General features: G+C 38.1%; 1 long non-coding RNA gene across 1 annotated transcript in view; it reads right to left on the bottom strand.

Annotated features, from left to right (window-relative positions):
- The window catches only part of LOC122448097, a 110,098-nt gene that overhangs the window by 37,508 nt on the left and 58,538 nt on the right, over nucleotides 1-14,052 (bottom strand). The window lies entirely within an intron of this gene.

Below are 14,052 nucleotides of genomic sequence, written 5' to 3'. Positions count from 1 at the left end.
TCTGGTTCCTCTGCCTTTTCTAAAGCCAGCTTGAACATCTGGAAGTTCACGGTTCACATATTGCTGAAGCCTGGCTTGGAGAATTTTGAGCATTACTTTACTAGCATGTGAAATGAGTGCAATTGTGCAATTGTAAATGTCAGTTAAACTTAACAAATATACAGTCAACAATGGACAGAACTCAGTTGAAGTAATGACCAAGTTTGCTTATGTGTGTATAGTGAAACATCAGAATTGCACCTGGTTGACAGTGACTATGAGATAGCATGAGTTCCAAGGCAGGCTCTTCTCAGAGACATTCAGTTGTGAAAACTACGCATCTTATTATTATTATTATTTTACTTTTTGGCTGCACCATGCAACATGTGATATCTTCATTCCCTGACCAGGGATTGAACCCACACTCCCTGCATTGGAAGTGTGGAGTCTTAACCACTGGACTGCCAGGGAAGTCCTGAAAATGTTTATCTTAAAATAGATGTAATATAGTAGTAGCCCTTCTACTAAAACATCCCCCATTTCCTAGATATTACCTTTCTTTTAAAACCTAACTCAAATCCAGCTCATTGTAGAAGCGCCCACAAATATTATACCACTCAACACATCACATTGCTCACAGAACCCTGTGTATCCACTTACACAGTGGTATGTCACATTTGCTCTCTTTTTCAACATAAACTCTTAGGAACCAGGCTGTAAGAGTCCTCTTTGATATTGCTTAGCATGGCTTTCAGCTAAGACCTGGGGTGATGCCCTTCTGGGAAATTCAAGGAGCATAAAAAAGCAGTGGACATAAAAATGCCCACTTTGATGGTTAGTTTAGCAAACTTACAGTTTGAGCATTGAATGTGCAAACATTTTCCCTTATATTATAGCTCTTATCCTCACCCTGTAACACCTACCTATTAAATCCACAATCTGTTGGGTTTGACTTCCAACCAATGCTTAATTTGTGTAGCTTAGATATTTCTGTGGAAATTTCCTACCATGATTACTCTACCATCTAACAGAGAAAGAGTTCTGTTCCTATGGTAACTGTTGTAGAACAGTGCATACTTACTATACCTCTAAAATATGCAGCCATCCTTATGGGAATACACATCATCCTGAAAGGATTTTCCCCCTGCAATAAACATTGATTCCCCCCCTCGCCCCCCCCCCACATTTTCACCTGATTTCAAAATAAAACTTCGTAAGAATTGCTAAGGAATAGTTTGAGGAGATGAGAACCATGGATGAGTCGGGCCCCTGCAGCTGTCGTGGGAGAGCAACACAGTCCTCAAGTGGGTTCTGGGAACACGTACCCAGTCCCTCTAAGGCTGTATTTCTCCTAGACTCTGTTTTCCATGTAATATCATGTTTTCTGTGTTTGAGACGTTGCTATGCAAGATGATATAAAAGAGTGGGATTTTTTTTCCTAAGGCAATCAAGCTCAGCAAATGCAAGTTTAGGATGATGCTAAAGTTTCTCAGAAAAAGTTTAGAATTCCTTGAGGAATGATCTAAGAATGTTCATGATAAGAAAGAATAAATGTTGATAACGGCCTGAAATGTCATTCTACGTGGTAGTTCATCAGTTCCAGGGTTTCTGTTACTATTGGTATTGCTTAAGCCACAATTTTAAGAAGGTTTTCTATTTGTATTTTTGCAAACAGGAGATTTTCTTCATCTTTTTTCTTCAAATTCATTAGCCTTAGGACTTCCCTGGTGGTCCAGTGGTAAAGAATCCACTCTTCCACTGCAGGGGGTGTGGGTTCAATTCCTGGTCAGAGAACTAAGATCCTGCATGGCTCATGATGCAGCCAAAAAAAAAAAAAATTAATTAGCCTCTCTGCCACAGGGACTTCCCTGGTGGTCCAATGGCTAAGACTCTACATTCCCAATGTAGGGGGCCCAACCGAAGGAGTTAGAAGGCACCTAAGTTGGTAGGGCAGCATAGGGGACTGATAAAAAAAAAGTGGGTGTGCAGTTACACCATTCACAGCAGGTCCAGGGGGAGCCTGCACAGCAGAGGCGTTATGAAGGATCTTAGCTGCCTGATGAGTGAGGCGGTGTCAGCATCTGTGTAGAGGTTGGCGGAGGACGTAGAAGGTGTTTCCTGCTTCTGAGTTGGCCATGCTGGCTCTCAAATCCTCATTTCTGTGCCATCTCAAATCTCATGGACAGGAACACCTCAGAAAACCCCATTTTATGCTTTGTTTTCCTTGATCATCAGCCCCAGCCAGAAAAGGATCATTGTCAGAAAGAAAACAGAGTTCTTCCTCATGGGCCTGGGAAAGCCTTGCTCCCTATATCTGGATAAGAAGGAAGAAGGAATGGGAGCCTGAGATCTTAATAGCATGTTGATTTAAAAATCTATCAGGAAACATTTTCCACAAATATTTTCCATGCTTTTGGTGTCCCAGTGATGATGTAACTGATGACCAGAAATACTAGAAGCCTGGTCCATGGTTAAAATATTTTTTAAAAATTACTTTATCACTTATATATATAAGAAAACATATCACTTTACATTTTCTTACGTATGTATATATATTTAATTAATTAGTTAATTTATTTGGCTGTGTTGGGTCTCAGTTGCCACACACAGGACCTTCATTGCATCATGCAGGGTCTTTCCTTATGGTGCAGACTCTCTAGTTACGGTGCTCAGACTCCAAAGTGTGGCTAAGTAGCTGTGGCAAACAGCTTAGTTGCTCCATGGCATGTGGGATCTTAGTTCCCTGACCAGGGATCAAACCTGGGTCCCCTGCATTGCAAGGAGTGTTCTTAACTACTGGACCACCAGGGAAGTCCCTCTTATATTTTTAGGCTGCAGCTAATTTATTTCAGTCTTGGGCGTGTGAAGCCATCATTATTTGGTCAACTGGGAGGTATATGTATATATATATATGTATATATATATATAAACATCTATTTCTATATATGCATATATGTTATATATATACATCTATCTATATCTCTATATATATATCTTTATATATATTAACCATATATACCTATGTGTATATATAGAGAGATAGATGTATATATATAACATATATATACATATATAAAAATAGATGTTTCACAGAAAAGTATACATATAGATGTCACTACTATCCAAATAAAGGCATAAAGGAGGGTCAGGATCATAGTGAGACTGAGAAAAGTCTCTTGTAAAATTTTTGTTCAACAATCTAAATGTAGAATTAAGCAAAGAGTAACACAATGAGAAATACTAGGGCTTAACCAAAAGAAAAAAAAGACACAGAATTCATGATCTTTCATGCCTTACCTCCATGGTGAGTATTCAGCTCATCTGGAGGTTTATTCCCCTTTGTAAGAGCCAAAGTCTTTCATCATTTCTGGGCATAACAACCCTCAGAGACAGACCAGGTGGTACCAGCTGCACATGATGAAAGAAATCACACGCTTTCATTGTGCAGAGTAATGAGAGAGGAATGGGCAGTCCAAACCAGCTGGATCCATTTCACTCTTTCAAGTATGCATGCACACACACATACACACACAAAGCCAAAAAAGAAGACTCTGAATTTGTAGAGGCAGGTATTGAACCTGCTACCCAAAGGTCTAATATCTTCTGGGTCTGTTATGGTGAGCAAAGCAGCAGGTCTTGCTCATAGTAAAGAGTAAATTTGTTTATAAAATTAGCCAAAAAAAAAGCTAAATTATTACATGACTATTCAAAGCCATGAGGAGCCCAAAAAAAAAGAGAAACAGAGGTATTGCCACATTTTCTTCTCTAAAATAGTATTAATAGTAAACATATATATATGTATGTATGTATGTATGTATAGCAGCTACTAGGCTGTACATTGTTCTAAGTGCTTAATGTAAATAAACTCACTTCATGTTCATAATGGTAAAGAATCCACCTGCAATGCAGGAGACCCAGGTTTGATCCCTGGGTAGGAAAGATCCCCTGGAGAAGAGTATCCCATTCCAGTATTCTTGCCTGTGAATTCCATGGACAGAGGAGCCTGGTGGGCTACAGTCTATGGGGTTGCAGAGTCAGACATGACTGAATAACTAACACACACACTCACACACAACGCTATAGCTCAGTATGATTTTCCTCCTTTTCTAGAAATAGGGAAATTGAGGCACAGAAAGGTTAGATAATTGTCCAGGATCTCACCACTACTGATTGGCAGCGGAAGAGTTGACAAGGGACAGTGTGGATGTCACAAAGAGAGGCATGTACTCAGACACCTGAAGTGTAAATGATGTACACCTCACCGAGATTTCACTTCATCTTTAGCATCCTTCTTGTCCCACAGTCCATCCACTTTCAGTTCAGTTTAGTTGCTAAGTCGTGTCTGACTCTGCGACCCCATGGACTGCAGTACGCCAGGCTTCCCTGTCCATCACCAACTCCCAGAGCTTGCTCAAACTCATGTCCATTGAGTTGGTGATGCCATCCAACCGTCTCATTCTCTGTCGTCCCCTTCTCCTCCCGCCTTCAATCTTTCCCAGCACCAGGGTCTTTTCCAGTAAGTCAGTTTTTCACATCAGGTGGCCACAGTGTTGGAGTTTCAGCTTCAACATCAGTCCTTCCAATGAACACCCAGGACTGATCTCCTTTAGGATGGACTGGTTGGATCTCCTTGCAGTCCAAGTGACTTTCAAGAGTCTTCTTCACCACCACAGTTCAAAAGCATCATTCTTTAGCACTCAGTTTTCTTTATAGTCCAACTCTCACATTCATACATGACCACTGTAAAAACCATAGCTTTGACTAGATGGACCTTTGTTGACAAAGTAATGTCTCTGCTTTTTAATATGCTGTCTAGGTTGGTCATAGCTTTTCATAGCTTTTTCTATCCACTTTAGTGCCTTTGTAAGTGAAGTGGCACATTCTAACAGAATGTTAGAGGCTGCATCATGGAAAAGGCACTGGGAAACCAGGCTGGCCGCACAGGCTGCTCAGTGGATGCCGGAAAGTGTCCTCAGAAAATGGTGCCCAGAAAAGCCCCAAGGCACTGAAAGAAAAGATGGAAGGAAACTGGAGGGCGTTACCATCTTTGAGAAAGTTGACACAGCCTCTGGAGTTAGTAAGTTGCACATACCACACTCAATGGGGTCTCTCCTTTATTAGCCACTTCAGCACTAAGGATTTTGCATGTTTGGCTTGTTTTCCTTTACAAAGGTAGTATAAGCGCCAATATGCAAATTGCATAAGAGCCACGATCAAGTTTCTTATGTTGTTTTCTGGACGAATGATGGAGTTTCCAATTCATACCCTTCATGGGAGTGTGTTTGACACATTTTTCTGGAGGAAAGCTGTGAATCTGAATGTACTCTGGGCAAAGTTTTCTTACACGCATGTAACAAGTCAGTATCGGAGTGCCACTGCAGTAAAAAACAAATGTAACTCATTTTCTCTGCTGGTTAGCTCTCTTATTCTGAAGTTTGGATGAGCAGACTTACTGAAACTTTTTATCTGAAGATCCTGATCTCTGGGAGTTCTGCAATCTTCCAAGTTACACAACCCCCACTAAATGCAAAGCGTAGACTGTTTCAGGTGGCCATGTGCCTATAGAATTAGTTTACTTGCTTTATATTTGATACATTCACATATCAAGTCTTTAAATGTAGTAGATGTATAGACCCATATGGCTGATGGTTGTATGGCTCATTAGTGGATAAAGAAGGTGATGTAAGTGTTGTTCCAGAAGAAAACCCAAAAGGGACAGGTTCAGGCAAGATCAGAACTTTCCAGTAACTAGAATTCAAAAATGAGATGAGGTGCCTACGAAGGGCTGAGTAACTGTCAGTAAAAGCAATCTGACCATAGGTCAGGAGTCCTTCCTGGACTTCTAAGTCATTTGGACTTCTAATATTTTCTAATATTCCTCCTGTCACAGTGCTAAGATTGGTGATTATTGTCACAGAGAACTTGATTTTTTTAAAATGTTCATATACATCTAAGCACTTGGAAATTTAACAGAACTATTTTTAGTAGTAAGAAATTGAAAGGCAGAGCTCTTAGTTAATTTTGTGAATCATGCAATCTTAGTTTTCTAAATACTCTGGATAAGTTGGCAAGCCCTCTGCAGTGCTGGGACTCAGAATCACAGCTGAACAAGTGTGTGAGAGTTGTGGCCCATGAGGGCCTGGGCGTGTGCAAGGAATAGATACACTGGAGAGGAAGGAAGGGGAAGGAGGAAAAGTGGAATAACACAAGTGACAGTAATCCTGTTACTAATGCAATCATCAGAATAACCTTATCAGAGAATCATGACTGTTCTCATTTTTTACTTGGAGGAACTGAATCTCAAGGTCATGCGTTCCAAGGCCATCAGTAAGTGGCAGAGACAGGGCACAGACCGCACTGCCGTGACTCCTGATTTAGTTTGCCCCTACATAAGGTGGGCTCACCTGTGCAGCGGCTTGCTCAGTTTAGCATGGGTGACTGTATTAAAGATGGGTCTAAGAAGAGAAGCTCATTTCTGAATCCTGCCATAAGTCTCATGAATTTAAAATATCAGTACTTTGGGAAGTATATTGCTCAGCCTTGAATGAAACTCACCTTTCTTTATATGAGATGGAAATAATATTAATGAGTCCTCTAAGTGCATTAATTAATTACTTAATTGTTTTTTTTTTTGCACACCACGTTGCTTGTTAGATCTTAGTCCCCCAACCAGGGACTGAACCTGGGCTGCATCAGTGAAAGTGCAGAATCCTAACCACTGGACAGCCAAGGAATTCTCTATATCTATTAATATTAGAAACTCAACCCCCCATTTTGAAAGACTAAGAGAAAATAGAAATGATTGAATCCATAATAAAAAGAGTGTAGGAATCAAGTTTTGATTTTGCTTTTTGACTCAAGCTTTGATATATGTTTCTCTATGTTCAAAACATAATCAATGTTTTCTTTGTGTTTGGTTATGTTTCTCTACTGTAGAAAGCATGGAATAAAGAAAACCCTCTCACAAACTTTTCTCACGTTATTCCATACAGAGAGGGCTACAGACTAAATATGGGTGTACTGGCTATCAGACAAACCTTTTTCCTTTCTTTCTTCAAAACAGAGTAGAAACAGTTGAGACCAGCATAAGATCTGTTACCCTAGGACACTAATTCCTAACGAAATTAGTTCCCTTCCTCCACTCCAGGAGGACATCTGACACTTTCTAGAGATATTTTTATTGCCACAGCTGGGAATGATACTGGCTTCTAGCAGGTAAAAGTCAAGGATGCAGCTAAACTTCCTAAAATCCACTGAACAGACCAACAACAAATACTTATTGGGCCCAAATTGTCAATATTGCTAGGGCTGAGAAACCTTGGTCTAAGACCTGGTAAAATGCTTGGCAGTTTACATACCTGGGCACCCCCATTTGCAAAATCTTCTAGACCTCCAAACCTAAGGAATCTCAGCACAGTAGAGCTGCCTAGAGCTCTGTGGAAAGAGAACATCTTGCCTGTATTCTCCATTAATTTTTACAAGTTCATAAACTGGGCTTAGATAATTATTTCCACTGTCTTCTTTCTCTATTTTTTTTTTTCTCATTATGCAAAGGCCAGCTGTGTTTTGAGAATTTTTGCTTATCTGTTACTTTACATGATTTTTCATGGTTTGATTTTTAGGCCAGACTTTTCCTTTTTACTGAATTTTATTTTTTTACGAGAAGAAAATGTGGAAGAAGATTTGGAAAAAAAAACACAAACTCTTAAAATGTCTAATCTCTCTAAGAATAAGATCATTGGAAACTTATGTCTCAGGTTTTCCGAATTAACACAAAATGGTTTCTGAACAACTACTCAAATGACAATTTCAGTAATATTCTCAATATTTATCGTTTTTAAAAGTTTGCTATTTTAGAAAATTCAATCTTATTGATTCAACAACTGGACTGAATTCAAGAAGTATGCCAAAAGCAAGAGCTTGGTAACATAAACTAGTTTTAAGACAAAAAAGAAATGTTGAAAAAGAGTGCAAAAAGGTCACCGGTAGCAACAAAAAGAAAATCATAAAAGGTGATAGAACTTGACTAACAAGGTGAAAAGGTAATGAGTATAAAGTCCAGGTATGACATTTATGATTTTTGAGACAGTCTGTCTCTATCACTTAAGCTTTGGCAAAATCCCCAGACCCACAGAGAAGCCTGAGTCATCTCTCATTCCTTTATTCTCTGTAAAAGGTGACCTGGGTGTATATTCTGTGACTGACTATGCTGAACATGCTGAAAAATCTGAGAATAAAAAGCCAATGACATCAATCCTAGAGTGAGAAACATATTATTTCCTGGTAATACATTTGGCCTTATCATACAAACTAGATTTTTCTGGTCTTATGTTCCTTCAGATGTTCTAAACTTAGAAATGTGTTGAAAATTTCTCATCTGTGCAACTGTTAGCATTGTTTGCTCTGTGTGGGTTTGGTATGAATCAATGAGAATCTGAAGGTTATTTGTCAAGCCAAGAGACAAAGTCAGATAATCACCAAGTTGGCCTGAGCTTTGAGTTCAAAAGGATCATGATAGTTTTGCTGAACTAAGAAACAGTAGAGAATTTAAGGTAATGTGAGTACTAAAGCAAGAAAACCGCTGACCACAGTAACAAAATAGCATCTAAAATGGTCTATAGAAAAAGAGCATGGCTTCACCCAGACCCTCATGCAGTGCCCACTCCTTCACTGAGGGACAGCTTTTGACTAAAAGACTTTCCCTGGGACTTCCCTGGTGATCCAGCATTTAGGATTCTGCACTTCCAATGCAGGGGGTGTGGGTTGGATCACTGGTCAGGGGACGAGATCCCACATGCCACGGGGAGCTTGCAAAAAACAAAAAAGACTTTCCCCAACTGCTCCTTACAGAGACACTTACAAAAATGCTAAGTGACTTTTAATTCGATCCATTCATTCTGTTCCTTAGCTGTAAGTTATAAACACATTTATGTTTGATGGAAATCTATCTGAAGAATATTCATTAATCTTGAAGTTAACTTATGCTATTGTCTTTCATATTCTAAACATGAAGAGCATTAAATCAAGCTAATTTTTTCTTTCTAATATAAAAAAATAATATAGCAGTAAATAAAAAAGATCTCCATTACTATTAGAATCCATCACTATTTGTATTGATTTTACAGAGGCTTTTCTTGTAGCTTACTTTTGTTAAATTTATATCTAAATTTTATAATATAAATTATATATATATTATGAATATAATAGTATTCATATTACATATATGAATATATATATATATATAAATATATATATTTACAGATGGCGCTAGTGGTAAAGAATCAGCCTGCAATGCAAGAGACACAGACAGGCACAGGTTCAATTCCTGGGTTGAGAAGATTCCCTGGAGGAGTGCAAGGCAACTCACTCTAGTATTCTTGCCTGGAGAATCCCCATGGACAGCAGAGCTTGGTGGGCTACGGTCTGATCCAGAGGGTTGCAACGAGTTGGACATGACTGAAGTGACTTTGCATGCAGCATGCACATATATATATCAAGCTGATAACACAACAAATATAATTTCACGGAAAATACTGGCTCATTTACATGAAGAAACTGTAAGTGATATAGTGTAGGTTTATTTACTTAAAACTTTTCAACTGACCTGTTTATTAATTCAGAAATTCTAATTAGGGATTCTATTTAAAATTATTCTTCTTAAATAATAGATAAAATGTATTGTGTACTCCTTAGGTTATCTGGACACATTATTTAAGACTCACAATAGCCCCGAGAAGTAGGAACTAACATTATCTTCATTGAACAGATGCAAAAAATAAGGCAAAGAAATTAAGAAACTTGCCCAAGGTCAGGCAGGAGGTGGTGGAGTCTGATTTAAAAGCTGAGTCTGCCTGACTTGGAGCCAAAAGCCTAACACAGAGTACCATAAACTTTTCATTAGTCTAGGTATTACTTTATGGACTACAGCAATGAAAGCACATTGTTTTAAAGTAGTCTATAGTTAAGAATTTATCATAAATTCAAATTGACTTTTTCTTATTAGTTCCAATTACTAAGCTTTTAACATATGTTAGCTAATACTCTACCCTCAAACCTCAAAGTATTTTTGTAATAAAATTTTATTCATGTTCAGTTAAAAATCCCATGAGATTTACTATAATTTTCCATTGAAGAAAGACATTAATATTGCAAGCTAAATTTAGAACTGTATATCAAGAGTCTTAAAAATATTTATACCCTATAACTTAGAAATTCCATTTCTAGAGGATTTATCCACCAGAAATAGTTAAAATATACATAAATATTTTATTAAAAACATAGTTATTTATATATTTTTATAAAATCAAAATTTGGAAGTAATAAAAATACATTGAGGAATGGTTGGCATTGCCATTTCAAGTGATACTTATAAAGAGTTTACTATCCCATGGAAAAACACTTGTGTTATATGTTTATTTTACATATAACATCAAAAGGTATTAATATTGTTAAAATGTCCATACTGCCCAAGGTAACCTACAGATTTAATGCAATCTTTATCAAAATGTGAAATACCTGTATCTATTATAATATATATAATGTAATGTTGTATATTATCCATTATATTTATACTATACATTCCATTACATATTATATACATTATCTTATTTTATAAATATAAATTACATTTTATTTCATATATATAGTGACTTATTACGCAGCCATTAAAAAGAAGCAAATCCTCCCTTTTACGATAACATGGATGCATCCGGAGGACAGTATGCTAAATGAAATAAGACAAGACAAATACTGTATACTCTCACTTAGAAGTAGAGAAAAGAGTGGTAATTTCTGAGGACTCAGGGTGAGGTGGAATTTGGGAGATGATAAAAATGTAGCAACTTTCAGTTATAAGATAAATAAGTTCTGGCCATCTAATGTATGGCATGGTGACTACAGTTAATAATACTATCTGGTACATTTTATATTTGCTAACAGAATAGACCTTAAGTGTTCTCCTCACACACACACACAAAGACAACTGTGTGATTACTATGTGGATATGTTAATTAACATGATTATGGTAATTATTTCACAATGTATAGGTATCTTAAGTTACTACATTTTACACCTCGTGTGTGTGTGTGCGTGTGTATGTGTGTGCACACTCAGTCGTGTCAGACTCTTTGCGACTCTATGGATTGTAGCCCACCAGGTTCCTCTGTCCATGGAATTTTCCAGGTAAGAATACTGGAGTGAGTTGCCATTTCCTTCTCCAGGGGATCTTTCCAACCCAGGGATCGAACCTGTGTCACCTGTGTCTCCTGCATTTGTAGGCGAATTCTTTACCACTGAGCCACCTGGGAAGCCCTTTTTTATATCTTAAATACATACAATTTTTATTTGTTAATTATACTCCGAAAAGCTGGAACAAAACCAAAAACTTAAAATGAAAAATTATGAACAGAATTATTAAAACTTAGCAATTTTCACCCTCTGTGAATCAGGTTTGACTTGCCATGAATCCCACTGGTGCAGCTGAGGTAGTCAGTAGAGTTAAAGGTCCCGAGTTAGAAAACACAGAGAACTCAGTTCCTTCAAGTACAAACCCCACAGGACTATTAACCTAGCCATTGCAATAGAATCTCATTGTCCTGGCTATGACAATGCATGACTTGCTGTATCACATCCCAGCTTTGCCTCCTGGCTCATCTGGATACTCTATATGCTGGCAGTGTCTAAAAACAATGGCCTTTGGAAACCACCACAGCCACCGCAGTTACTGAGAAAGGCAAAGGAGATTGTCACAATGAGATAGCTTGCATCTATCTTGCTACTCTGAAGGCTGATCTTGCTCGTAGTTAGAGGGGAAATAAAGTATGAATGATAGAGGGAGAGGGAGTGGGGGTGAGAGTAAATCCTTGTCTTCTAGAATAATCAAGTTTCATGTCCACTTGAAGGATGGCACAAATTGCAAGGCCATGGCCTTTCAGAGGTTGAGAAAGGCCTTAGCCATGTCCATTTAAGTTTACTGCATATTTTTGAAAAGAAAAAAAAAAAACAATGCATAGTCAGAAAACTATATTTTAAATATTTAGTCCTCTCAAATATAGCCTTTAAGTTCATTACCTACTTCCAGATAAGTATAAATTTAAATATCTTATAATAATGCAATTTAAAAAACCTTTTTAAAACACCCTCTAGGAAGATTTGCATGGTAAAAATAATAAAGTTTGGGAAACACTGCATTTTGCTATAGTCTTCTTGACTATTGACAGTACATGTTGGCATATTTAAGACTCCCAGACATTCCACAAGATAGAAGTGTTTAGCTTTGCTTATCTCATTGTTTCTCAAACATAATGAATCACAATTTCATCTTTTTCAAACATAAAGAAAAATGAATTGAAACACACTTTGGGAAATGTTCCTCTAGGTAGGTCGGTGTCCAAATCTCTTTTTCTTTCTCAGTCTCGTTTCCCATGTGAGATGACCTAGTTCACAAACCACTTCTCAGCCTCTTCCCCAAGCTAAAATATAACCCTAAAATACAATGCAGAACCTGACAAGAGCTGGATTCATTCCTGGGATATTGCCAGTGGATGTCATACATCAACTGCCATCTGAAGAGAATCCATGTTCAGCCAAGAGAACATTCAGCTCCCAGTCCAGTTGGTCCTTACAATTCCTACAACACCAGGAAAAGTTTTCACCAACTAAACTTTCCTTGTTTTGTGTGTATGTGTGTATATTTGAAGTAGACATCTTTCCATTAGGAACTGGGCACTGGCTGAGGTGCCAATTAATTTTGCATAAGCTGCCACTGCACCCTTGGATGCTAATCCGCTCATTCATAACCACAAGGTATTGTGCTAGGGTCATGTACATGACTTGTGCCTCCAGCCCTGTGGGTTTACTTAGTCCTTAGCCTCTAGTTCCTGCAGCTGTATCCTTTCAATGACTGCTTTATGGTGGCCAAGAGAGTTGAGGGCGGCTGCCAGGACTCTGAGATCTGGAGGAACACATGGACGCATTATTCTACTCCAAAGCTTTCCAATTCCTGTTCCGGTCAGATGGGGGAGATGGTGGGAGGATATCTCTGAAGCAGCCCAGCACTTACTGTTGATGGTATTATTCGTGTCTGACATTATTGCAAAAGAACAGACTTAAATTTTACCCCCGTGTGTTCTTCAGGGTAAGGTTAATTACCAGTGAAAGTGTCATAATGCAAAACATAAATTCTGAATTTAGCTCCTGGGTTGTTTTGTAAGAACTGCTATGGAGTCATTATTTTTTGCCTACTCTAAGACTACACATTGGATCCAGTCTGCTTCAGACAGGAGTTCAGGAAAGAGGGCTTACTATGCTAATTGAATACTAATTAGGCTTTTGCTTGTTTTGTGTTACAGTCATTTGCAACTATATTTTTTTCTGTATTTATGTCAAGGGGAAAAGAATACCTCAAAGGTAGCAAGATTCTTACTTATCCTGAATATCTGGAATAAAGTATTTTGCCACTTTTTTTTTTTTTTGTACTTGTAACATTTGTAAAGGGTTTTGTTCTGCACTAAGAAAAAGCAAAATATCATCATCATTATTACTGGCCTTTGTTCACAATGGACTTCATCCAGACTCTAACCAGTGACTCTATGACTAACAATCTGAGTCACTAAGTTTCACATGTTTATGAATTTCAACACAATTCCCAGGCTGAGAGTTTTTTGTTTATTTTCATGTTTCAGGACGCAGAAAAAAAGTAAATGCCCTTCTGGATTTCAAATCTGGTGTCACTGAGTGACTGCTTGAACAACTCAGCACATAGGCTGCATCACTCCTTCAATAAAGATTAATACTGGCAAAAGTTCAAGAACTACCAACTGTCAAAAGGTTAGTATATTCTTTTGTTAGGGGAAACACATTGAATGACACCACCTACCCTGGTCAGGCACAATTACCATATCTGTGAGTTATTTTATGACAGGAGGTCCTGGTGAGGAACATATAACTAACAAGCCACCACTAACTGGAAGAATTGGGGAAATGTCAAAAGGAGACTCCATGTGTCCTAGCACCTCCCAGAATCCTTCTCACTGGCATCCACCTTGACTGAGCCATGTGTGTGCCACGAAGGAA

This window comes from Cervus canadensis, chromosome 10 (genome assembly GCF_019320065.1).
Source record: "Cervus canadensis isolate Bull #8, Minnesota chromosome 10, ASM1932006v1, whole genome shotgun sequence".
Lineage (NCBI taxonomy): Eukaryota > Metazoa > Chordata > Mammalia > Artiodactyla > Cervidae > Cervus > Cervus canadensis.
The sequence above is the reverse complement of the archived record's forward strand: the minus strand, read 5'-3'. Positions and strand labels throughout refer to the sequence as shown.